Source organism: Leptonychotes weddellii, chromosome 13, assembly GCF_054177405.1.
Source record: "Leptonychotes weddellii isolate Sample4059 chromosome 13, ASM5417740v2, whole genome shotgun sequence".
In the NCBI taxonomy this organism is placed as follows: domain Eukaryota; kingdom Metazoa; phylum Chordata; class Mammalia; order Carnivora; family Phocidae; genus Leptonychotes; species Leptonychotes weddellii.
Genome location: NC_138381.1, coordinates 51,565,244 through 51,592,516, shown reverse-complemented (window position 1 = coordinate 51,592,516; position 27,273 = coordinate 51,565,244). Strand labels below are relative to the sequence as shown.

Below are 27,273 nucleotides of genomic sequence, written 5' to 3'. Positions count from 1 at the left end.
CAGGTACCTGTATGTTTAGAAACCCTCCAGATGAGTGATGTTCAGGTTCTTAAAAATCTCTAGCAAATGGCTCCATTGAGATAAACTAAAATCAGCTCTGGAGAGATAATGTGTTAGTTGTGATCCTTTGCTGGATTTTATTCATTTTCCTTCATCCTAACACACCCCAACATTCAATAGTGATGAAATGGCACATATGGATTATGCTGTTTGGTATATGCTAACAATCTTAGCAGGTTTCCCTTTAATAAACCACTCCAGATGTTAGTCTCAGTAATTATGCCTGCCATCATTCAGCTTTAGCAATGAAATACTGCTGTTACAATTCCTTGTTTGTATAAGTATAAAGCCCGCACAGTAAAGACAGCCCCATGAACGGGCTCTGCATAGAAACGTGCAAAAACAAAGACCCAGTGATAGGATGACCAGTGTGAACTCGTAACCATAAAAACACACATGCTGTTAGAAGTTTTCAATGATTCTTACACAGTACATTTGTATGTCTATCACTATTGAAACATTTACACATTTCCTTTGTAAGGGTATTTCAAAATATGCCAAGAAAGTGATAAATCTGATTTAAACGATTATCTGTGGCACAGATAAAACAGGCTATTGTACATGAAAAGACATCTACTCTGAAACCTGTTTCTAGGAAAATTTAAATTAAATTTGTGTGCTAAACTTTTAAGAGTATTGTTAGAATCAGAAAAAAACCTGAGATTGTTTTCATTTTCTAAAGGCTTAATTTGCAAAAAAGCCTTTTTTGTGATCCTATTAAGAAATAAAAATAATGATTTGATTTAAAGAAAAATCCTTGAAAAGGTATGTCTGATGTTACAAGTAATGCAATTTTCTTGACTTTAAAATGAATCTACTTGGTGAGGAATAATAAACCCAATCTTCTGGGATATTTAAATGATCATGCTGAAAAGCCAACATTAACCATTAAAATGATTAAGCTGATATTAAATGACTGCTGACATTAGAATATTGAAAAGTATTAATAAGGCTGTCAGTGTCACTGAGGCACTGAGAAAGGAACTTTTATAAAGAACTAATTTTACATTAAGGAGTTTAAGCAACATTTTTATCTACTTACCCTCAAACCATCATGAGAGCAATGTCAATATTCCTGTCAAAACCCATTAGCTTCACTGAAGGTATAAAGAGAAAACTGCACAGGGATGGGAGGTTGGCCACAAATTGTGAGCCACGCTGCTTGAACTACCTTAATAAGCAGCGTAGCACCAGACACCACTCTCCAGAAGCCGACAGAGCAGGAGTAGCTAAGTCTATAGGAAAGCCCTCTAAGGTAGATGAAATCCAAGCAAGGAATACCAACTAAGTAGAAAATAACTATATGCCAAAGACAGGGACATTTTTAACTCTTAAAATTACATGATGATGCACAGAAATATCAAGTAAATTGCTGTAAACCTACTGCATAGCATGTAGTGCTGAATGCACTCAAAACTTGCAGAGGTGACTGCAAAGCAGCATACCCGCCCACCAGCCATCGCACGTCCCCTCTGTGCATTAAGTGCCATTGACTTATGCATCGGGCCCTAGTGCAAAGGACTGTGTGGCAGCCTGTCTCTACCAGCTGCGGGGACCCATGCCACGTGCGCCACGGCACTCACGCAAACACAGCCAATAACCGGAAGGGGCAAAGAATTCTCAAAACCAATCTGACATTGAAAAATTACTTTTTTTTTTTTTTAAAGATTTTATTTATTTATTTGAGAGAGAGAATGAGATTGAGAGAGCATGAGAGGGGGGAGGGTCAGAGGGAGAAGCAGACTCCCTGCTGAACAGGGAGCCCGATGCGGGACTCGAACCCGGGACTCCAGGATCATGACCTGAGCCGAAGGCAGTCGCTTAACCAACTGAGCCACCCAGGCGCCCGAAAAATTACCTTTTTATATCAAGAATACCTCGAAGGACCTGGGACTCATTTTCGGTTTGTATGTCTTGCTAGGGGATTTCACTGCCATGATAAGCTCTGTCTCCCCATCTATAGCGGAGGTTAGCTAGACAACACTAGCCTCTGGAATAAGGCAGACGTGGGTTCAAGCCCCCGCCCTGCCACATGTTAGCATTTCCAGCACACTGGTCAAGTCCACCAAACTCTTGAACCTTCCGTTTTCTCATTTTGCAAAATGGGGATAACAACAACCCTTCCGGCTCAAGACTAGAGTCAGAATTAAATGAGACAATGCCTAGGAAAAACTTAGCCCAGGGCCCCTTTCAGGAAGCCTTCAAGAAAGCTTTGTTTCTTTTTTCTTTAAGCCGTTTTTTGCCCTCAATTTTTAAAATACTATCTCAAATGTATACATTCGGACCTTTGAAACTTTTCACATTCATGTACCATTTCATAATACGTTCTTATATCCTGTTCCTTCTCTTTATACTTCAAACCATTGTGGAAGGGAGTTTCCTATGCCTGCTTCTATTAACTATCCACACCTGATCAAAATCAAAGTGTTTCCCAAAGCATTCTCTTTTATGAGGAAGAACTGTCATTAACCACCATCAGTAATGTCTCACCACATTTCACAGAATGGAAAATGACTACAAAAACATGAGACATATGGAATTTATTAAGACTAGAATGCATACCCTTCCTATGCTCTGGGGCTGGTGAGTCCTCAAATTTAAGGGAAGCTGACAACAGAAAGGGAAAGTGAAATGGACAGAAGAGTCATTACAAGCCTGAGGAAGACCAGACCCCCCAGAAGCAAGCTACCAGGCTTCGGTGATCACTTGTGCCACTCTTGATCACTAGACTGGCACAGCAAAGAACAGTTATGCCTAAAACAACTCAACCCCAAGGTTTTCTGTGTTACTTCACTGCCTCTGAACAGCGACTTGACATCTGCGGCTTTCTAAGTCCTGACATCACCAAATCGCTATGACCCACTACACTTCAAATTACACTTCCCATTTTTGAAAATACCAGCCCCATCTCTCCCTTACCTATACTTATTCATACTTGTCCCACCTCCTTTAGGCACACCTCCGACCCCCCACAGCCCTAGTTTGCATCCGTGATAGCCCACCTAGCCTTCCAGAACCCAGTGCAAATGCCACTTCCTCTGCGACACCTTCCTGGATTCTCCTTAGGTGCAATTACTCTCTCCTTATACCTTTAAAAGGCACCTATTTTCCACTTTGAATTAGAGTTCTTTACTGATATTCTAGATGACCTCTATTATACCCTAGTCTCTCCCTGAACCATGAGCCTGTGGGGGATTTGTCTTCATATTTTCCACACAGCATCACACATGATAAGAGAGTCAATACAATTTTTTGGCAGGAGTGGATTAAGTTAAATGTTGGACAGATGTAGCAGGTGTTTCTGTTTTATTTCTGTTCATCAGCCTTTTAATATTTCTAGAACAGGAGGGCATTACAAAATAGTAGGAAGGTTAGGATCAGACTGCCCGGCTACCAATCCTAGTTCTGTCACATATTAGCTGTGGGACTGTGGACAAGCTATTCCCAACAACTGAGGCAGATGCCAAAGTGGAGTAGGAATTGGAATATATCATGCAGGTGGGGTGCTCAGCAAGTAGTAACCCCTCCACTGTTAGCTATTAAAATATTTATAAAAACACATTCTTGGAAGTCACTAGTTTCCCTCACCTAAGAATAAAAGGAGCAATGTCAAGGCAAGCTAATCTGTAGCCCATGTCAGCCTGCCAGCACAGTCATCTTTGCAGTGAGCACCTACGGTATTTATACTCATTCTGGGCAATGTATATTTGATAAGATACTGGTGTGAACTCAATGCCCCAAAAAACTACTTCTAAAATATAAGCAAACTGATTCCAGGAAATCTTTTTTCTTCCTATTCCTCTGTAACTTTCACAATTTCTCGCTAAAAAGTTAATTGAGGAAGGATTAATACACCTCCTCCCATCCAAGTCTCTCATGCACGTATACTATACAATAATGTCATTTCTAGAGAATCACAGCATTTCTCTCCAATCATCAGGTAATCCACGTCTTTTGGTGGACAAAGGGATAGCATGCTCCTGGCATGATTAGAAAACCAAAGATAATTTAGTTTTAACCAGCAAAAATAGAGAAAGATGGGGCTTTATGACTAATGACACTCATCCATGAAACCCAAAGATAATCATGGTTGGCTTCCCAATCACTTAAAAGTTTCTAATTACCCAATTGTTTCCACATAATGTTTCAAAACGAAAATGTTGGTGGTCCTTAATAATGTCATTATAGAAATACATTTTCTACTCCCATTAAAACATTCTGCTATCCACACTCTAACTTTTTGAAGCTATTTAATACTTCTCAGCCTTGATCAAAAGCACTATCATAGATTTTGATATAAGGCTGGAACTACATGAGGTATAGTTTCCCAGAAAGAGAAGGCAAAATAATATGTAATGTGGACTTTAACATGCCTGAGTCAATTTTTCATAATTCATTCATTCTATAAACATCAATAGTTCTTATTATGTGCCCGGCTCTGTGAAACTCACTTTGGATAAAAAGAAAACTAAGACACAATCTCTTCTCAAGGGGCTGCAGCCAGAAAGGGATCCAGTCTAACAGAAATTTAAATTTCAAAATATAAACACATAACCCAATTCAAGTTCTTATTTAAAGCACTGTTCAAAAATATCCATATTGTTCCCATATGTTCACTACAAAAATTTTAAAAATTTTGCTTCCAATATTTCCAAATAAAAAAAGCACTCTAAGGGCAACTGGGTGGCTCAGTTGGTTGAGCGTCTGACTCTTGATTTCGGCTCAGGTCATGATCTCGGGGTTGTGGCCTTGAGCCCTGTGTGGGTCTCCCTGCTCAGTGCAGAGTCCTCTAGGGATTCTCTCTCTCCTTCTCTCTCTCTCTCTGCCCTTCCCCCACTCCCACATGCTCTCTCTCTCTGAATAAACAAAATCTTTTAAAAATAAATAAATAAATCAAAAAAAATGTACTCTGACTTTCCTATTTTCCCCTATATGGAAGCTGGCTGAAGTAAAGGTCTTAAAAATATGAAACTGTACAATCAAAACATTTAATACTAAAAATTATCTTTTTAAAAGTATTTAATTCAGATCTGGCATCTAAGAAATATCCATCCCAAAGTGAAAAAAGGTAAATATCTTTCTGGGTCATAGGATAAGGCTTTTGAAATCTATTACAAATAGCATTATTCACATTCCATTAAAATTCCAGAAAACAAAGAACATATAATCATAATTTAATTTCCCATTGGATTAGAAAAGAATTACAGAGTTGAAGAAGGCCAGTCCCAAACCCCAGTACTAACCCTTCATTTCATATCACTGTGCAGCTGAAGAAATGTTAGGCTTCTCCTGAAGAGGTTATCAAGGCAGTCAGAATTAATGAAGTTTAGTTAACCATAATTTTAAAATACTGAACTATATTTGCAGATTATCTTCAATTTACCTATTCCAGGAGTATTTTGTGACTTTCAGACTTGGAATTCTGAACAGATTTGTCTCTTGAAAACATGTAGTTCACTAGAACTTACACTATGTCATACTTTCATTCACTAAAAAAAAAAATTTCATAATGAATCATATGTTTCAGGAATAGGCCTGAGCGCTTTCTGAGACAAACCATCCCTGCTCATAGGGAACTCTCAGCCCAATAAGCAATACAGACAAATAAAAGCAGGTGTAACATAAGATACTAAATGTAATAATATAAATAATATATAAGGCAGAACAATGGAAGAAAACATAGTGGTTAAATAATGAGTTTTGAAGCTAGCCTCAGAACCTAACCACGGTTAGGTTTTTTTCTACAAACATGATTTTTCCACAAAAACCATTCCAAAGAGCTAACATTAATTACAGAAATGCAGCCTTCTGCTCCACGCCGGGAGCCACCTGTGTGACCGAAGGCCACTGTGAATCTATGTCCACTTGCATGTGCGTTTCCAGAGAGGAACAGTAGCAGAGATGTCTGGCCTCCAGTAGCTTCTGTCACATAGAGTTCATCGGTCACAGTTCAGGGTTTGCTACTGAATGACATTAATTTCTATAGCTATTAATAAAAGGTCTTGATTGTACCCACTGTGGCACATGGCTCCTTCTCTGATTTCTGCCAATACATGACCAACAAACTGTCAGTACAGTCATCTCTTCCTACAGTATATACACCTCAGGTACCTGAATGTGAAAGATAATGTAAATAGAGCCATTTGACAATTATTTAATTGGGCTCTTTGTGGTATGATGATAAAGGATAATGATTTATCACCTACAAGGTAAATGGGTAAAGGGTAAAAAAAAAAAAGCCCTTTTGAGGAAGGCACATTATTCAGTAAAAACACTGACTGAGTATAAAGCACTGATATGAACTAAGAAAATTATTTTTAAAAAATTAAAAGGGACTTGCTACTAATTACAACTTTAATGAGTATAATAAATAAGAATAAAGCCAGGGATGTCAACTGACAAGGAGAGTAGATTCATGCAGCAGGCATCGCTGATCGCTTCTTTTCTGACATCTGTCTGTAAAGTTTTCAGGAGATCATGGTTAAATTTCAAGTTCACGTGTGTACTGCTCCCTGGACTCCCTCCTGTAGGAATAGTACACAACAGGGCTACTGGTCTGTGCCAGGCCCCTCCGCTCCCCGCCACTACCAAGAAACAACCCACAGCAGCTTGTGTTCCCGAGCATGCGGCGAGGCACACACTGTGTGCCGAAATTGTTGGCTACGCTGTAGGAAGGCCTAGGGTCTGATACCTTTTTCCCTAGGGTAAATTGTTTCCTTATCTCTATAGTATGGACTGTTGTGAAGCTGAGGTGATCACATAAACCATGTGCTTCCACAAAAACCTGGTGCTTACAAATGCAATAAAAGTGTGCTTGTATTTCATCATTCCTGCTCCAGAAGTTCTGCCATGACCTCTCAGGTTCTTGCACTTTGTACAAAAACTGCCACCGCATCACTTAACTGTGAGACCTCAGGCATGTCACTGTCTCTCACGGCAGCTATGTCAACTTGCAGCTAAGCTCAGTAGTGTCACCTGCCCCAGAGGTAGGTTGTGGGAAGAATCAAAGGGGATAATTTACGAGAAAAGGCTTTGCAGTCTGCAAACGATGGTCATACTGCTGATGGTGGCATTCCTGTGCTGTCAGGCAGCCCGAAACATAAGTTAATATAAACGAACTCCATAACATCCAGTTGGGTGAGACATGGTTACAACCCAGGAAATCACAAGGTTCCAAGGGGTGGACAAATAACTCTGGAAGACCTGCCTGGAGAAATAATCTATAAAATGATGAGATCTTCCTGGGTATTTTCATATCTAAGATCAAGTCAATGGAGAAGGGCATGGGAAGTCAGAAGTAGAGCCAGAGTAGGGAGGATGTGGAGTTTATAAGTGTTTGTGGAATATTTCCTATGTATAAGGAGACTAGCAGTTTTCCCAGGTGAGGAAAAAATCCAAAAGCTGCTTCAAAGACAGGGATAGGTAGGGTGGGAGAAGGTTGCTCCCGCAGCTCCAAGGGCCATGTAGATGTGGGTGGCGCAGCACTGGTGGGCACAGGCACTCAATGTGGCTGAGCAGGAGACCTCCTGCCAGCCCCGGGAGTCCAATCTTCCATGGTCAGAGGTCACACCGCCCAGAGCTCAGGTACATATGCTATTCAGCTCCTTCTTGTTTAACTTCTCTTCAACGCATCAATTCCCTGGTCCGGTCTGTTTTCAGACTGAACTTACTCAGATCAAGTCACTGCTCGAAAGCTTCCAGTGGCTCCTCATTGCCTTTAAAGTCTAAATTCCTTACCATAACATTTCCTTTGCTTTCTTCCAAAACATGACCCAAAGCAACCTTTCTGAATACCTCTCCAGGCTTCGTTAGGCATTCCACACCCAAGCATACCTTGTCCTGTGTGTTCCTCCCACCCCAGCTATCTTGCCCCCCAGTTGGCTACTACAGTCCGTGCACCCTGGAATTTGGCATCTTTCCCACGCCCACACCCTCCACAGAGTCACCAAGAGATGAGTGCACCTCAGGTCACCCATCTTTGTCTCCAGGGACCCTTCCTCATCATCTCTCATTTTCTCAACACTTAGAGCCTTTATATGATTACTGTATGTCTAATACAGTGCTTACACCTAATAAATCCTCATTAGGTGTGTTCAGTGAGTGAATGTATCTTTTTTTTAACAATTTTATTTATTTGCAGAGAGAGAGAGCACAAACAAGGGGAGCGCAGGCAGAGGGAGAGGGAGAAGCAGGCTCCAGATGCAGGGCTCGATCCCAGGACACTGGGATCATGACCTGAGCCAAAGGCAGACACTTAACTGACTGAGCCACCCAGGCGCCCTGAGTGAATGCATCTTTAACTCTTTTCTGGAATCTATTAATTTAAATTACAAAAGCTTAACACTTAGTCCGTCTCACATGCCAGGGTGCAAGCTACATAAGAACAGAATATCAGTCTAATTCATTATTCCTCATAGTACCTAACAAAATGGCCTGCCGATTATAAGCATTGAAGAAATAACTGTTTAGTCAATGTTAAATGTGGACTGAGAAACTAATTTCAGCTTCATACACTAGAAGTCTGGCGTTTCAGATCAAGCCTCTTGTATTCTTAATATACTGAATATTACACGCTTGTTAAATTTATATCAAAGTATAACAAAAAAACAAAAGTATCTTCAAGGATTCAAAATCAGTTTAAATTATACAGCATTTATAATTTTGAAAACCTAGATTTTAAATCTAAAAATAGAACAGAATAAAAATTCAACATTAAAGATACATTCACTTATTAGCAAGTAAACTTTAAAAAATCTCAGGACATTATTAACTTGTGGCTTCAGTTGCAAAATATCTCAGCATATTATTAACTTATAGATTTGACTGTGTCATTTGAGGGTTGTATCATTTCATAACTTGTGCTTATGAATTATTCAAATAAAACTACAGTAAGAATAAAAAATGGAAACTGGTCAGTGTCTGATCAACAATAGCAGAGACAGCCAAATGTAAGTACTTTCTGAATCCCACTGAATCCCACTGAATTCAATCCTGCTGGGTCCATCAGTGGAATGAATAGGAGAAACAATTTTTCTCCCTCTAAAAATTATACCAATTTTCTTTCAATTTGCCAGTCTCTTTTTAAAATCTATTATTTCTCAATGATCAGTTCTCCCAGAAGCTTACCATACACACACACACACACACACACACACACACACACACACACAGGTTAAATTAATAACACACTGGCTTATTTAAGCCTGATTCAAGTAAACCTAGTTAGTGAAAATCTACACCACATTAATTACTTACCTATAATTAGGAGAGTTTCTATGATCTTTATATTTTGTTCACACTATCTAAGAATTATCAAGTAGTATTTTATGCTTAAAGGAGATGACAGCATGACAGTTAACATCATGCTCCATGGTAAAAGCTGAAAGCTTTTTCTCTAAGACTAGGAGTAAGACAAGGATGTCCACTCTCACCATTTTTATTCAGTATCATACTGTAAGTCCTAGCCACAGCAATTAACCAAGAAAAATAAATAAGAGGCACCCAAATGGGAAAGGAAGAAATAAAATGGCACTATTTGCAGATGTCATGATACTACATAAAGAAAATCCTAAAGACTACCAAAAAAACTATTAAAATTAATAAACAAATCCAGTAAAGTCACAGGACACAACATTAACATAGAGCAATGGGTTGTGTTTCCATACACTAATAATGAGCTATCAGAGAAATTTTTAAAATCCCATTTATAATTGCATCAAAAGGAATAAAATATCTAGGAAAAAATTTGACCAAGGAGGTGAAAGACCTGTACTCTGAAAACTATATAATATCCTTGAAGGAAATTGAAGACAACACAAATAAATGGAAAGATATTTCATGCTCAGATAAGAATAATTAGTATTATTAAAATGTCCATACTATACAAAGCAATCCATATATTCAATGTGATCCCCATCCAAATACCAATGGCATTCTTCTCAGAACTAAACTAAAGAATACTAAGATTTGTATGGGATCACAAAAGGCCCCAAATAACCAAAGCAATCTTGAAAAAGAAGAACAAGGCAGAAGGTATCATGCTCCCTGATTTCAATCTATACTATAAAGCTAGAGTCATCAAAACAGTATGGCAATGGCACAAAAACGGACACATTGATCAATAGAAGAGAACAGAGAACCCAGAAATAAACCTGTGCATATATAGCCAATTAATCTATGACAAAAGAGGCAAGAATATATGATGGGGGAATGGTACCTTTAATAAATTTGATGCTAGGAAAACTCAACAGTTACATGCAAAAGAACTGGACCACTATCATACACCATATACAAATATAAATTCAAAATGGATTAAAGGCTTGAATATAAGACCTGAAACCATAAAACTAGAAGAAAACACAAGCAGTAAACTCTTTGACATCAATCTTAACAATTTTTTTTTGGACCGGTTTCCTCAGGCAAGGGCAACAAAAGGGATTATATTAAACTCACCAGCTTTTGTACAGTGTTAGAAACTATCGACAAGACAAAAAGGCAACCTAATGAATGGAAGAAGATATTTGCGTATCATGCATCTGATAAGGGGTTAATATCAAAGCATATAAAAAACTTACACAACTAAATACCCAAAGAAATAAGCAACTTGATTTAAAAATAGGCAGAAGACTCGAATAGACATTTTTTTCCCAAAAAAGGCATACAGGTGGCCAACAGACACATGAAAAGATGCTCAACATCACTACTCATCAGGGAAATGCTAATCAAAACCACAAAGATAACACCTCACACCTATCAGATTGGTTATTACCAAAAGGATAAGAAATAACAAGTGTTAGCAAAGATGTGGAAAAAAGGGAATCCTTGTACACTGTGGGTGAGAATGTAAATTGTTATAGCCACTATGAAAAATAGTATGTAGTTTCCTCAAAAAATTTTAAAATAGAACTACCATATGATCCAGCAATTCCAATTCTGGGTATTTATCTGAAGAACATAAAAACATCAATTCGAAGAAATATATGTGCCCTATATCCACTGCAGCATTATTTACAATAGCCAAGATATAGAAGCAACCCAAGTGTCCATCAATAGAAGAAAGGATAAAGAGGATACAGCATATATGTATATACATATACATACAGTAGAATACTACTCAGTCATAAAAAAGAATGAAATATTGCCATATTGCCTCTAGGTTGGACCTAGGGGATATTATGCTAAGTGAAATAAGTCAGAAAAAGGTAAGTATCATATGATTTCACTTATATGTGCAATCTAAAAAGCAAAACAAAAATAACCTAAATAGAAACGGACTCATATTAAACTGATAAGAACAGATACTACACTTGATCTTAGCCAAAAGGCCGAGAAGCGATGAAATGGACTCATAGATATAGGACACAAACTATTGGTTACCAGAGTGGGTAGGGGTTTGGGAGTGGGCAAAACAGATGAAGGGGATTAAGAAGTACAAACTTCCAGTCACAAAATAAGTAAGTCACAGGGATGTAATGTACAGCATGGGAAATATAGTCAATAATATTGTAATGACTTTGTATGGTGATAGATGATAACTAGACTTATTGTGGGGACCATTTCATAATGTATAAAAATATCAAATCACTCTGATGTATACCTGAAAGTTAACAGGATAGTGTATGTCAATTATATTTTAAAAAAAGACAACAGCATGAAAAATTTAAAAAGAGAGTTTCAGTGTTTTATATTTTTCTCCAGAAATTTTTCTCCCATTCACCATCTGCAGTATATGAATTAGATGATCATGACCCTCGGTGCACTTAATATGCGCTCTCCATTCACATGGACCTCCCAAGGGGAGTAAAATGAGATCAACATAATATATGACTCCTTCAATGTCTGCATGTTTAGAGTTATCAAAAAAATTCTGATACAAGTGGAATTGTAAAGAAAGTAGTGAAAGTACAAATACTATTACTGCATTTGCTTGGATTTATGATGAAAGTCAAAAAATCCTCCAAGGAAACCACATCTGCCTCACTTTGGTAAAACACACACACACACATTTTTTAAAACAATTATTTACCAACTTATCCAACATGTATGGCACAAGTTTGTGTACTATAATATATTTTACATCCCTTTTCAGCAAAGGAAGAGGATTAACAGATCTCAGATGTTGTACACACTCCACTAACCTTTACCTACAATTAACAAAAATTAATGCAATGCAACAATAACTTCATCTTCAGATTACCAAGATTTAAGACGTTAAACAGTATATACTTTCTGTTTTAAAATTTTTCTACTTAGCTCCAATATCAGATTCAGCACACAAATTATATGTGAGTTAAATTAAAAGCATATTTTATAACATTTTCTTTTTAGGATAAAGGTGACATATAGGGGTTTGTTCTTCTCCAACAGTCTTCTTTATTCCTAAAACAGTAACTTTATTTATCATATCTGCTTGGTATCAGTATTTGTTGGATTCACTCCACATGAAGTACAAGACTTTCCTATGTGATTCCTCACTAGCTTCATTACCTTTGTAACATATTCTAAGGGTGATATTTTTATTATTGCATATTTAAAAGACACATATAAAATTTTATTATTCAGGAGTTATTACAAATGACAAAAAATGTTCTTTTAGAACTTTAATACCATTCTATCATGTCCTGAGTTGTTTTCTTGAAATAGTTAAGTAATTTTCTTAAGAACATTTTTCCCTTGTGCTGTGTGGGGCACACTTCATATCTTGTTTCTCAAATTATAAATAGTTCTCTGCAGCATCTCTGAAATTTGGAGTAATCCACAATATTCTACTGAGTAATAGATGAAAATTCTGAGTTAGCAGTGTGCTATGAATACCAGAGGCAACAAAAATTCTATATATGAACAGTATATGAAGTAGAGAAGCCAGGTCAACACACACAAAGAGGAGAGGTAGCATCATCTTGAGTTCTGGGGTTTATATATCTCTGTCTCCATCTCAAAGGCTTCAATTCTCCATTCAAAGGTCCATGTTAAGGTCCTAGTTTATTTACAAGATTCTTTTTCATTTTAATGCCTCCTATGGCACAACTTCTAGTAACTTCATATCTTTTAAAAATATAACGCCAAAAAGGGATGATGAAAAGTTATCATAGTTCAGTGTCTCCATGGTAAGGTAAGTAACCACTCCTCTTCCTACAGAAGAGAGTACCGATAGACTTCTACCCCCCTGTCTAGATTCTGTGTGTTCAGTATACTACACCTCCAGAAGTGCTTTGAAGTGTCAGGAACAACATTGGGTGATGAATCCCTCTGATTACCTAGCCATGTGCAGAAGAATGAGACACAAGATTAAGGTTTTATAAACTAAATAATATCTGTAAACTTCATGTATAATTCATCATGCCTTAAACTATTCATATAACACAGAATGGCATGTAAATTTGTGCACTTCCAACTTTTACATAAAGTCTGGGCTCGATATTCCCTACTAGCTACCAAATCCACCCCCACCTTCTCTACCCTTTTACTATGCCCTGAAGGCCAACCTACAGAGGTCTTTGCCTCTGGTTAGGGTCCATCAACAGGGGGATCCATTAAGAGGCTCAAAGACTTAAGGAAGGAGAGATCTGGCATTTTAGTTCATGGCCTCCATCCCTGAAGGCTCTGGTTTGGCACCAGCTGAATTCATCTATGAAAGTCACAGTTCTTGTGAGCTAACCCCTCCAATGACTGTTTCCTGCCCTGGTGCTCCCACAAAAGTAAAAAGCACAGGGAAAGATGCACAAAGGGCGAGTGTGATAACCTGACAGCAAATCCTTATGGCTTGGAAGTGCCTGGACGGCTCTCTTCCTGACTTCTGGAAGCACCTGCTTCAGTTGACAACTTAGGCATAAAGTTGTCTGAACCTTCTTCTATGACTCCTATCGTCTCATCACACATGAACCTTGGGATTCTCCTGAACGCAATCATCTGGGGTTTCTTTTTCCCCAACACCTATACCCTGTACTGAACATTTACAGGAACTGAGCTAGAAGCTTCAGTCTTTCAATGATTGACAGAAGACAGTCCACAGCATCCAAAGCTTGGGGGAACAGCATCCCCAGAGCTTTTCTGGAAGGACTATCTCTGTATTTCCAGCACCATCTTTCTTTTGGAGAGTCTCCATCATTCCATCTCTATTCTTCTAGTGAGGGTGCATTCAAAGATTTCTCTAGCATTTCTTCCCTGTGGAATAAAGCTCCCTGCAGGAGCAGGACAGGAGAGGGTGGTATCTTTCAGGTGTGGGACACAGATCTGGAAATATGGCATCACAGCTTCTGAGAAAGAACCAGTCCTGCCCATCTTTCCAGGAAAGAGCCAGACATACGTCTTCAAAAGTGCTACATGCTGGGGAAGCAGCTTTAACTGGAGTGTATGTGAGGGCTGACAAAACATGATGTCATAACCTCAGTTTGCTTCCACAAACACACTTCTGGGGAGTTTTTTTAATGCTTTAAACTCTTATACCTCCTTTTTTTAAGATTTTATTTATTTGAGAGAGAGAGTGAGAGAGCAATCATAAGCGAAAGGGGGGGGAGGGTAGAGGGAGAAGCAGGTTCTCCGCTGAGCGGGCAGCCCGATGCAGGACTTGATCCCAGGGCCCTGGGATCATGACCTGAGCTGAAGGCAGACACTTAACTGACTGAGCCACCAGGGTGACCCACCTTGTTTATGCTCCATACAAACAAAGAAGGTACATGTAGTCAAATACAATTTCAGTCCATCTCCATTACCATAAAATATGAAGCATAGTATTGCTTGCTGTCCATTAAGGAAATTATCATTCTACATGAACATAAACATATTCTGTTGCCAATACATACTTTATCGTGCTTAGATGTGCATTTTAAATGGAAAGTTAAATTATCCTAGGGAATAAAATTATCATTAGGAAGGTTTCCTAAAGCAATTACGGTAGGAGTGGATTTTTAAATTATCATCTAACAGGCTGCTGATATCAGATAAATTAAGAGTAAATCAAAATAAGATTAAATGTGTAAATAATGTGTTACCTCAATTACACTATAGGTATAAGTCATTACATGGAAAGGTTTTTATTGAAAATGGAGAACATTCACCAAAAGTGATTTTTTTCTCCCTGGTGGTTTTATGCCATTTATTGTATCTCCTTGCCAGACTGCAATTAAATTTCAGATTTTCTCTAACTCACCAATGAACCCCCTTTTGCCTATTTATCCATTTAGAAATCTCATACTTCAAGTATAAAAACTTCCATGCTATCAAAGGTTATGATTTGCTCTTTTCAAAATTACATTTTCAATATTTAAAACACTTTTTGCAATCTAATAGTGAAACTGGTCAGTTTTGTGCATTCGCAATGCACATATTAAAATTTTACTTTAAAACATTTATTATGAGATTAGTTGAGGTTATAAACTAGAACAAAATCATTTTGAATAAGTCAGAAGCAATAACCTTATTTTACACCAATTCTACAGCAGCTTATATTTGTTTTATAAAACAGTCAAAATCTTTTTGAAACTATTACTTCTTTCAGGAGCTTTCTCTTTGATGTCATTAACTTTGGCCTCTTTTTTTATCTTCAATCTTAAATTAATTCTCTGGGAAGCACATAGCTTGTTGGCTGGTTGGAGGGATTAAATATAAGGGTTTATAAAGAAAAGCAGCTTTTGATACAATGCTATTACAACATGATCACTTACCCATAAATTGTCAGATACAGAGGGTTTTTTATGTTAGACACAAATGTTGTTCATTTTAAAAGCTATTAGCAGGCAACAAATAGAATGGGGATTATTTTTGTAGTTTGTATTCATTTTACAAATAAATAATCAGTTAACATGACTCCAGGACAACAAACAATGCTTTTTGCTCCTGTGTTATTTGCTTGCAGATCTTTTTTCTTTTTTTTGCCACAGGTATTCATTGTCATATGCTAAAAGGCCCCTTCTTATCCACCTAGTCAAAGGATTTCATTGATATTATGCAAATAAGGGAATATGCCTGAAATATTCTAATTTAACATTAGCTTTTGGGTGCTTTTGGGTTTCTATGATTTGAGACAGCAATTGTGTAGCAATAAAAGACTCTTGTTTAAGGCAGAAGTGTGTTTTTTTAATCACCACACATTTTTTTAGAATAGTTTTTGAGAAAGCATTTTAAGCAAAAAGATTTCAGAGCGAGGGTCGGCTTTTTGTCTTAGGGTTTTTCCCCAGCATCTACTCCCTCTGTGCCTGGTAACCACACCCTGAGTTCCTTCAGGGTATGTACCCCTCCATCAGTGGGTGCAGACTTGGAGTCCCTGCCTTTCTGGAGAAAGATCCATGAAACATTCTCTTCAGTGTTTTGAGTCTTGATTAGTGTGGTGCCTAAAGAGAGAAAAGGATCCCATCCTGTTGCCTGCAACATGCCCTGAAAAGACAGGGCAGTAGTTAGGTAATAAATCTTGTTCCCTAAAACTCCTCTGGATCGCTTCTGACAGTCACTATCCTGAGTCCAGTTTTCTGGCCTGCCACTGGATTCTGTGAGCTTCCTGAGGGTCCTTACGATAAATTCCCTTTCTGCTTTAAATTAACTGTGGTCCAATTTTATTGCTTGCAACCAAAGAATTCTAACTGATACAGGTGCCCTTTTGTGAGATTATCTCTATGATACAGTAATGGACACTGACTTGATTTTAGCCATCAGATGTTCCTCCAAGAGATGAATTATTGCCTGACCTTGCTTGGTGGCCCTTGAGGAGGCCTTAGGAGGTAAACTTAAAAATATCAAAGCCTTAGGAGAACTGCTTCTAAGGGTTTGGCTGTTGCCATATCACCCTAGGACTTGGTAACTGATCAACATGGTAATGTTACATTTGCCCGTTTATATAATGGACCTTCTAACTTATGACCTATAATCTCAATTATATTTGTAGAAACCCCAAGTGATCCAGTACCACAGACTCATTCCCGCAATAAAATGAGCAGTGAACTGACCCATAATACATCTCTGTCTCACCTATAACACACATTGGAAGTCTGCATATAAAGAGTTTAGAAATACCTGAACAATACTCTCTCCTCTTCTAATATGTTCACTATCATCTTTAGGAATCTCTAACACCCTTTGAGGCATCAAGATATAATGATCATACTTGAGCTGAAAATTCTGCCCACAAACTTCTTAAAATCAAATGAAATTAGCCATCCTGACTGAAATAAGATGTTTGCTGGGCCACATAGGTTTGTGCTTATTCCAGCAGGGTTCAGACAGAGCTCGGAGTGCTTGGAGGCATTCTGAGATATTCTTTGTGGTGGGTGGATTTCTAAAAATGAACCCACACCCACCCCTAGATACCACACCTTTTAGAACTGAATAGGATGACATATCACTCCTGTGATTCTTTCATTATTATGCTTATCATCATATGCATACTTCTGATTATGATAACATGATTATGCCATGCTGTTATATGGCAAAGTGGACCTTAAGAGTGAGACATTCTAACCTCAGGGGCTGATCTAATTTCTTAAGCTCTCAAAAGTGGAGAGCTTTCTCAGGCTGGTAGCATGAAAGGAGGAAGTCAGAAAGATTTGACTGCATGAACCCTTGCTGGCCCTGAAGATGGAGGGGCCATGAGAAGGATGCAAATAGCTTTTGACAAGCTGAGAACCACCTCCTACTGAACATCAGCAAGGAGATGTAGTCCTCACACCAGAGCCACAAGCAACTGGGTTCCACCAGCAATGAACATGGAAGTGAATTCTTCCCCAGAGCCTCCAGATAAGCACTCAACCAGGGGACACCTTGATCTTGGCCTTGTGGTACCCTGAGTATACAAAGCCAGCCCAGCCTTCTGACTTACAGAACTGGGAGCTACTCAATGCATGTTGTCTTAATCTGCTACATCTGTGGCAACATGTCACACAACAACAGAAAGCGAATATGTCCCTTGATCAGGAAACTCTTGGGGTGCCTGGGTGGCCCAGTCATTTAAGTGTCTGACTCTTGATTTTGTCTCAGGTCATGATCTCAGGGTCATGAGATTGAGCCCTTGGGGCTAAGATTTTCCCTCTCTGGCTCCCTCTACCTCTGCCCCCTGCCCCTGCTCTCTCTCTCTCTCAAAAAAAAAAGGGGGTGGGGGGTTAGGGGTACCTGGGTGGTTCTGTTGGTTGAGTGTCCAACCTTGATTTTGACTCAGGTCATGATCCCAGGGTCGGGATTCAGCCCTGCATTGGGCTCTGTGCTCAGCAGGGAGTCTGGGAGTCTGCTTCAGATTCTCTCTCCCTCTCTCTCCATCCCTACCCTCGCTCATGTGCTCCCCCCCAACTCAAAAAAATAAATATATATATGTATATGCTGAAAGAAACTCTTGGTCAGCTAAAATTACTTCTCATATCAGAGCTTCTAGGTGTCTTCCCATGGAAAAGAAAATGTCTATGGGCAATTACTCTCCAAGTTCCTTTGCCAACCTCCCATGCCCAGTAAGATCCTCTGTCACGGAAGGGGCAAAAGGAAGGGACAGGACAGCCACAATGAATGAGTGACAATTCAGGGCCATGATGTTACAAGCAGTCTTCACTTGATGTGCAGAGCAGTCCTAGCAGGAGAGAGCACATCCTCATTTCACAGAAAAAGAAACTAAGCTCCCACAGATAGTAGGTTACAGAGAAGCTCAAAGTTACACACCAGCATGTGAGAGCCAACAAGAAACAAAGTGTTCTCCAAACTGGGTTTTCACTGTTAAATTTATCCCAAATTACACTTACCCAAAAATTACTGTAGGACACTAAACCATAAGGACACTAAAGAAACCCAAAGAGTAGGCTTCAGGCCCAGGGTGCTCTGGCCAATGAAATTCACATTCTCCATCCCTGAGACTGAAGGAAAGGATGTCTTCACAGAGCCACTTAAAATAAAAACTCCTAAACAACTCCCCCCAAGCCCCTGAAGCAAATTATATCTGAAACAAAACAAAACAAAATAAAACAAAACTTTTGTGATTTCTTACAAGTAAATCGTGTCTCATTTTTAAGCTGCATTTTAAAAGTAACTTGAAGGGACGCCTGGGTGGCTCAGTCGTTAAGCGTCTGCCTTCGGCTCAGGTCATGATCCCAGGGTCCTGGGATCGAGTCCCGCATCGGGCTCCCTGCTTGGCGGGAAGCCTGCTTCTCCCTCTCCCTCTCCCCCTGCTTGTGTTCCCTCTCTCGCTGTGTCTCTCTCTGTGAAATAAATAAATAAAATTAAAAATTAAAAAATAAATAAATAAATAAATAAAAATTAAAAGTAACTTGAAGAGGTCATATATTTTCATCAACCCTACAATTTCACCACAATGGGTCTTTTTTGATTTTGAATTTTTGGCACCTAACAAATAGAGCTTTTTAAATACTTTCTACTATCAAATGCAAGCCAAGAAGACACTGCACCAATCATGTAACAATTGTCCCATATCCTGAGAAAGCTGGAATAAATCAGGTATAGCCTAATAAAAGGGAACAGAAATGAGTGAAACTTAAGATGCTATAGGCTTTTCTTCTTTATTTCTGTTTTTCAAGAAAACATAATATTGATAACATTGACCCCATAGCCAAATAATTCTAAATAAAATTGCCTGTTAGTATGTATTTAATGCTACTTTCTCTATCAAGTTGTTTCATAGACCTTCGTAGATAGTCCCCTGGGATAGCTCTATCTGAGATACTCTCCGGCCACAATATTTAAATACACGCAAACCAGGATAAGGCTAAAATCTAGCCTACAGGTTATGAGCTGGAACTCAAGAATCTAACCAACTATACTGGAATCCCAGCCCTTCCTAGTTGAGTGGTCTTGAGAATGATACATAATTTCAGCTTCCTCTTCTGGAAAATGCAGATCACAGTACCACCCACAGGATGGTAAAGGTAAAATAAATTAACTCACAAAGCACTTACATAGTGCTTACTAGGTGTTGGGCACGATTTTAAATATCAGTTCTAATGAATGTTTTGCTCATTATATTTACACACTCTCCTCTACAGCCATTGCCAGTGTATGACAAACACCTAGAAGAGACTTCTGGGGTCTTCTTTTCCAGGGCCCCCCATCTCTACATATTCCCAATTAAACCAGAAATATACTCATCTACAGCCTTAGGTATGAGAGGACCACATTTTTAGTACATAAATAAAAATGTAAAATTACTGTAAAGTGAATATAAAAACTTCAGAGTTGTTATTAAAAGCAAAGTAACCAACAACCAAGCAGGTAATGTGGCTAGTGGTTGTGGTCATCTGGAAGGCAGTACAAATTAGCAATATTTAGTAGGTAAACCAGTAATGCATTTGGGAGCTCTTCTTGGATGTGAATAAGGATTCTTTTTAGGAATGTAACACTATTTTAATTTCCAAACACAGTAGGTGAGAGAGTACTGAGCAGAGAGGTATGCAACAAACTGATGCTGAAAACAAAATTATAAGGAGGAAACTTGATGGTATATGCCAATGGGCTCCACTTGCCCATTAAGCAATAATTATAAATTTGCTCATTAAGAGCAAAGTCCTATAAAATATGGACTTTGTAGGCAGACAGACCCTCTACTTTCTAGCTTTAACCTTGGCAAGCTACTTTATTACTTTAATTGAAGCATAATGGTAGACAATACCCTATTAGTTTTAGGTGTACATCACAGTGATTTGATATTTTTAGACATTACAAAATGATCCCCATGATAAGTCTGGTTGCAATCTGTCACTATACAAAATTATTACAGTATTATTGACTATATTCCCTATCCTTTATTACATCCTTATGACTTATTTATTTTATAACTGGAAGTTTGTGCCTCTCAATCCCTTCCACCTATTATGCTAATCCCCACCCTTCCAACACCATCTGTATGTCTTCTTTGGAAAAATTTGAGTCCTGTGCCCATGCTTTAATTGGGTTATTTAGCTTGTTTTTTTTTATATTAAGTTGTGTAGGTTCTTAATATATTTTAGATATTAACCCCTATAAATATCTTCTCCTATTCAGTAGGTTGCCTTTTTGTTTTGTTGGTGGTTTCCTTCACCGGCAAAAGCTTTTTAATTTGAGGTAATCTCACTTGTTTATTTTAGCTTCTGTTGCCCATGTCTGAGGAGACTAGTCCAAAGGGGAAAAAAAAAAAAAAAATAGGGGCACCTGGGTAGCTTAGTTGGTTAAGCGTCCAATTCTTGATTTCAGTTCAGGTCATGATCTCAGGGTCATAAGATCGAGCACTGGGCTCCACACTAGGCATGGTGCCTGCTTAGGATTCTCCCCCTCCCTCTCCCTCTGCTCCTCCCCACCCCAGTCATGCTCTCTCTCTCTCATATATATATATAACTAAGATTGATGATAAAGAGCTCATTACCTAAGTTCTCTGCTAGTTTTATGGTTTTAGGTCTCACATTCAAGTCTTTATCCATTTTTCATTTATTTTTGTTTATGGTGTAAAGCAGTTGTATATCTATTGTAGAATTTTTTTGTGGTTGCCATGAAGTTCCAAATAACAACCTACATATATAGCAGTCTATTTTAAGCTGATAGTTGCTTAAGTTCAAATATATTCTAAAAGAATTACATTTCTAACCCCCTCCCCCATTTTGTTTTTGATGTCACATATTACATCTTTTTATTCCGTGTATCCCTTACCTACTTTTAGTTAAGTTATATTTGATTTCACTATTTTTGTCTTTTAATCTTCATACTAGCTTTTTAAGTGACTGGTCCCTGCCTTACGATGTATTTGCCTTTAACAGTGAGATTTTTTTCTTTCATATGTTTTCTTATTCCTAGTTATGGCCTTTGTTTTTCTGCTTAAAGAAGACAATTTAACAAATTTTTTGTAAGGTTAATCTAGTAGTGATGAACTCCTTTAGTTTCTGCTTGTCTGGGAAACTCTTTATCTTTCCTTCAAATCTGAATGATAATCTTGCTGGGTGGAGTATTCTTGGTTGTAAGTTTTTCCCTTTAAGTACTTTAAATATCCCGCCGCTCTCTTCTGGCCTGCAAAGTTTCTGCTGAAAATCAGCTGATAGTCTTATGGTGTTTCCCACATATGTGACTATTTTTCTCTTGCTTCATTTAAGGCTCTCTCTTTCTCTTTAACTTATGTCATTTTAATTATAACATGTCTTGGTGTGGATTTCTTTGGGTTCATCTTGTTTGGAACTCTCTGTGATTCCTTCCCCAAGTTAGGGAAGTTTTCAGCCATTATTTCTTCAAATAAGTTTTCTGTCCCCTTTCTCTCTTCTCTTTCTGGGATCCTATTAATGTGAATGGTTAGTACACTTGATGTTGTACTAGAGGTCGCTTAACCTATCCCCATTTTTTAAGTTCTTTTTTTATTTTTGCTGTTCAGACTGGGTGACTTCTATTCTTGTCTTCCAGGTTGCTGATCATCTAATCCACTGTTGATTCACTCCAGTGTATTTTTCATTTCAGTTATTGTATTCTTCTTCTCTTATTGGCTCATTCTTATATTTTCTAACTCTTCATTTAAGTTCTCACTGTGTTCTTCCATTTTTCTCCCAAGTTTGGTTAGCATCTTTATGACCATTGCTTTGAACTCTTTTATCAGGTAAATTCCTTATCTCCATTTCATTAGGGTTTTTTTCCTGGGGTTTTATCTTGTTCTTTCATATGGAATATACTCCTCTGCCTCCTCATTTTGTTTGACTTTCTGTGTTTATTTCTACGAATGAGGAGGAACAGCTACCTCTCCTGGTCTCAAAGGTGTAGCTTTATGTAAGAGCATTCCCTGTGTAGACTGAATGTGACTGGTGGTTTTGGCAGTCCAACTGGAGCTGTGTTGGACACAAGCCATGGGAGTGCCATTGGTGGGTAGAGTCCCAGAATCTGCCACCCGAGGCTACCTTGGGATGGCTGGAACTGGAGGCCAGGGGCCTTGGGTGCACTGGGGTAGCCCCAGAAGGCCAGCTAGAACACCTGGACCCTGCTCCCATCAGCGTTATCGGGGGTGGGGGGGCATAAAAAGTGGCCCTCACTAGATCCTTTGACCCCAGAGAGAGTTCCAGCAGTTACCCTCCAATTTGGCAAACACTGTAGAGTTAGTTAATGGATTTCCTTCTCTTATATTCTAGTTGTCCTTTATAACACTGGTTTTTCTCTATGCCCCAGGGCAGGCAAATCTGCAGTGAGCCCTTCAGTGATAACCCTCCCTACCAAGGTTGCCATGTCAGGGGTGGGGTTCCCATCATTATCACTTCTCCATCTCTCCTAGCCTTCTCTATGTGGTCCCTCTGTCATTTGTTGTGCAGAAGCTGTTCAATTAGCCCTCGGTTCTTCTTCAGAAGGGACTGCTCTCTATGTAGGTGTAGATTCCTTGTCCAGGGGAGAAGGTGAGTTCAGAGTCTCACCATGATGCCATCGTGGACTGCCCTCCTGGTGAGATACTTTAAACACCACTGAATCTCAATTTCAACAAAAAGGGTAACAGGAGTACCTTCTCATAATTATCTGAGGATTAAATTAAATAATGCATAAAAGTTGATGAGAAGGACTCATTAAGTTTATCCATCATTATTCAGCCAATTCTGAGATTCACATTTTAAAAAGAACTAGATTACAAAAGGGGGAGAAAACCCTCAAGACAAATTACTGCTTTCCTTACATATTAACCTTAAGAAAGTTAAAGGTTTCTAAAGTACAGTGTCCTCCTTCCTCTGAGCACTCACTTCACACACATTTCCCCTTGACTCCATCAACCAATCCATGTTGGATTCCAAGATTCAGGTATGTCAGCAACCATTAGAGAAAGGGGAAATGGTTACTTCCTAGGGGCTGGGCAGGTTCACTACAGATTGAGGCAAATGTTGAACCAGGCACCCAGGGCAGACATGGAATCAAGAGTGGCTATTCTTAGGGGGTAAAGGAAGGAAGAGTGACACCTTGCATGGCACAGTTAGGTGAGGTCACAGCTAGTGAAAGTTGCAAAGACCAACAAGAAGGATACATTTCATTATTTTCGAGGAGTACTTATACCATAAAGTTGTAAGACAACAGGCACTTCTTCAGTTTTCTCTGTGCAAGCAAAAAATGCCCAGTTTCCCAGGTTAAACAGTAAAGAAGCATTTCCCAATGTATTAGTCCCTTGTCTATGTGCATTTGGACATAGGAAGTATACAACAGTTCTAATATGTGGGAATATTTTCCCTACATCTCCTCGAAAATGTCATCCCTCACAAGCATGATGTACAGTAACACAATTTCCTTCATCACTACCAGACAACAATATATTTTTATGCTGTGCTACAATTCAAGCATCAATCAATGAAGTTCTCACAATACACCAAGGCCCTTGGAGACAGAAACCTGCCACCTTGAATATAGCACACTGCTGTAAGCAAGTTGCTATTTACATAGTTGTCTTTGGTTTAAGGGATAGAAATGCCATTATAGCATGGCACAGAATCACACATAGCCCAAGTGAACCACCACACATTAACCTGCCCCTCTCCATCACATTTGATTCCTTCATATTTGAAATATTTAGAATTCATAGCTTCCACTAAATTATACTTTAATAATGCGTTAAAAAAGCCTATTGCCAAGGCTAACTACTAACTTAAAAATTACATGACAGGGTGCCTGGGTGGCTCAGTCGGTTGGGCGTCTGCCTTGGGCTCAGGTCATTGTCCCAGGGTCCTGGGATTGAGCCCCACATCAGGCTCCCTGCTCGGCAGGAGGCCTGCTTCTCCCTCTCCCACTCTCCCTGCTTGTGTTCCTTCTCTTACTGTGTCTCTCTCTGTGAAATAAATAAATAAAACTCTAAAAAAAAAATTACATGACAAATTAATAGATCACAGTCTTCCATATTACTTCTTTATAAAAGATTTTATTTTTTTATTTTTAAACTTTTTTATATTTATTTAGAGAGAGATAAAGAGCATGTGAGTGGGGGGCGGGCAGAGGGAGAGGGAGAGTCTTAAGCCGGTTCCACCTCAGCACGGAGCCCAACTCAGGTCTTGTCATGACCTGAGCCAAAAACAAGAGTCAGATGCTTAACCAACCAAGCCACCTGGACACCCCTAAAAGATTTTATTTTTTAGAGCAATTTTAGGTTTATAGCAAAATTGAGATCAAGGTACAGAAACTTCCCATATATTTCCTGACCTCCATTATCATGCATAGCTTCCCCCATTATCAACATCCCCTGCCAGAGTGGTACATATCTTCCTTAGGATGAACATACAATGACACCTCACAATCACCGAAGTCCATAATTGACATTACAATTCACTCTTGGTGTTGTAAATTCTATGGGCTTCGGCGAAGTATAATAACATGTATCCATCATTGTAATATCATAAAGAATATTTTCACAGACCTAAAAATCTTCTGTGTTCTGCCTGCTCATCTCTCCCTCCACCATCCAACCCTGGAAACCACTATGATCCCTTTACAGTCTCCATAGTTTTGCCTTTAGCAGAATGTCATATAGTTGACACCATAAAGTACTGGCTTCTTTCAGGTTGGCTTCTTTCACTGAGTAATATTTGTTTAAGTTTCCTCCATGTCTCTTCATGGCTTGATAGCTCTTTCCTTTATAGCACTGAATAATGTTCCATTGTCTGGATGTATCACAGTTTATTTATCCATTCACCTACTGAAGGTCATCATGGTTACTCTGAAGTTTTGGCAATTATGAATAAAGCTGCTATAAACATCCAACCACAGGTTTTTATGTGGGCCTAAGTTTTCATAAGGAGTGTGATTGCTAGACGGTATGAAAAGAATGTTTAGAAACTACCATATTATCTTCCAAAGCACCATTTTGCTTTCCCATCAGCAATAAATGAGAGTTCCTATTACTCCACATTTTCACCAGCATTTGGTGCTGTTAGTGTTTTGGATTTTGACCATTCTAATAGTCAGACCAGTCTAATAGTCTAATATAGTGGTATTTCATTGCTGTTTTCATTTGCACTTCCCTGATGACATATGATGTTGAACATTTTTTCATATCTTTATTTGCCATCTGTTTATCTTCCTTGATGAAGTGTCTGTTATGATCTGTTACCCTCCCATATCATTTTAGGCCCACAAAGTCTATTAAAAACAGTCATAATTCACCATAAAACTTCGAATGCTAAAATTTTATATATAGATCTCTGAGAAAATAAAAAAATTCCCAGTTATAAACCCTGATCTGAAAGTTCCTTATTAGTCATACTTAGCATCAAATGCGGAAATACATAAAAAAAAAGTCCTTATATGTTAAGTAAGTCGCCCAATGTGGCATAAGAAGATGGATTCAACGTTTTAAAAATTTGAACAGTATATCTTCCTAGTTGTCTAAATTTTATGTAACAATTATTAGCAGTTTTACTAAATGCTACATAGCTTGCAGTTATAGAATGCAACAAAAAACTTAAAATACATGCTCAAAAATAAAGGGCAAAAGTAAAGATAATCTCATCGTTTACCTGAAGGGTTAGAAAAAATAAAAAGATTTGAGCATCAACTGCTGGCAAAGGTGTGAGAAAACAGGAATGCCCCCTATTGCTACAAGGAGGATGAATTACACATCCTTTGGGGAAAGTATCTAGTGATGGCAGTTAAAATTTAAAAGGCACATACCCTCTGACTCAGCAATCCTGGTCTCAGGAATCTATTCCACGGATATAAAAGCATCAGCATTTAAGGATAGATACAGACAGGTATCAAAAGCTAGTGAAACAAAAGCAAAAATGAACTTTTGGGACTTCATCAAGATAAAAAGCTTCTGCACAGCAAACGAAACAGTCAACAAAACAAAGAGGCAACCCACAGAATGGGAGAAGATATTTGCAAATGACTCTACACATAAAGGGCTGGTATCCAAGATCTATAAAGAACTTCTCAAACTCAACACCCAAAAAACAAATAATCAAGTCAAAAAGTGGGCAGAAGAGATGAACAGGCACTTCTCTGAAGAAGACATACAAATGGCTAACAGACACATGAAAAAATGTTCATCATCATTAGCCATCAGGGAAATCCAAATCAAAACCACATTGAGATACCACCTTACACCAGTCAGAATGGCAAAAATGGACAGGGAAAGAAACAACAAATGTTGGAGAGGTTGTGGAGAAAGGGAAACCCTCTTACACTGTTGGTGGGAATGCAGGTTGGTACAGCCACTTTGGAAAACAGTGTGGAGGTTCCTCAAAAATTTAAAAATAGATCTACCCTATGATCCAGCAATTGCACTACTGGGTATTTACCCCAAAGACACAGATGTAGTGAAAAGAAGGGCCATAT

At 38.6% G+C, this 27,273-nt stretch overlaps 1 protein-coding gene, 1 long non-coding RNA gene and 1 pseudogene across 2 annotated transcripts in view; all 3 read right to left on the bottom strand.

Moving 5' to 3' along the window:
* PTPRM (protein tyrosine phosphatase receptor type M) overlaps positions 1-27,273 on the bottom strand; it is a 712,816-nt gene that overhangs the window by 599,527 nt on the left and 86,016 nt on the right. The gene's annotated exons all lie outside the window — the stretch shown is intronic.
* On the bottom strand, positions 1,462-19,028 carry LOC145716801 (uncharacterized). Its single transcript, XR_014139706.1, has 2 exons — positions 8,392-19,028; positions 1,462-8,360 (listed from the first exon to the last, which is right to left on the bottom strand). It is a non-coding gene; the product is annotated as an uncharacterized LOC145716801 (long non-coding RNA).
* LOC115938366 (U2 spliceosomal RNA) lies at positions 11,261-11,396 on the bottom strand (annotated as a pseudogene).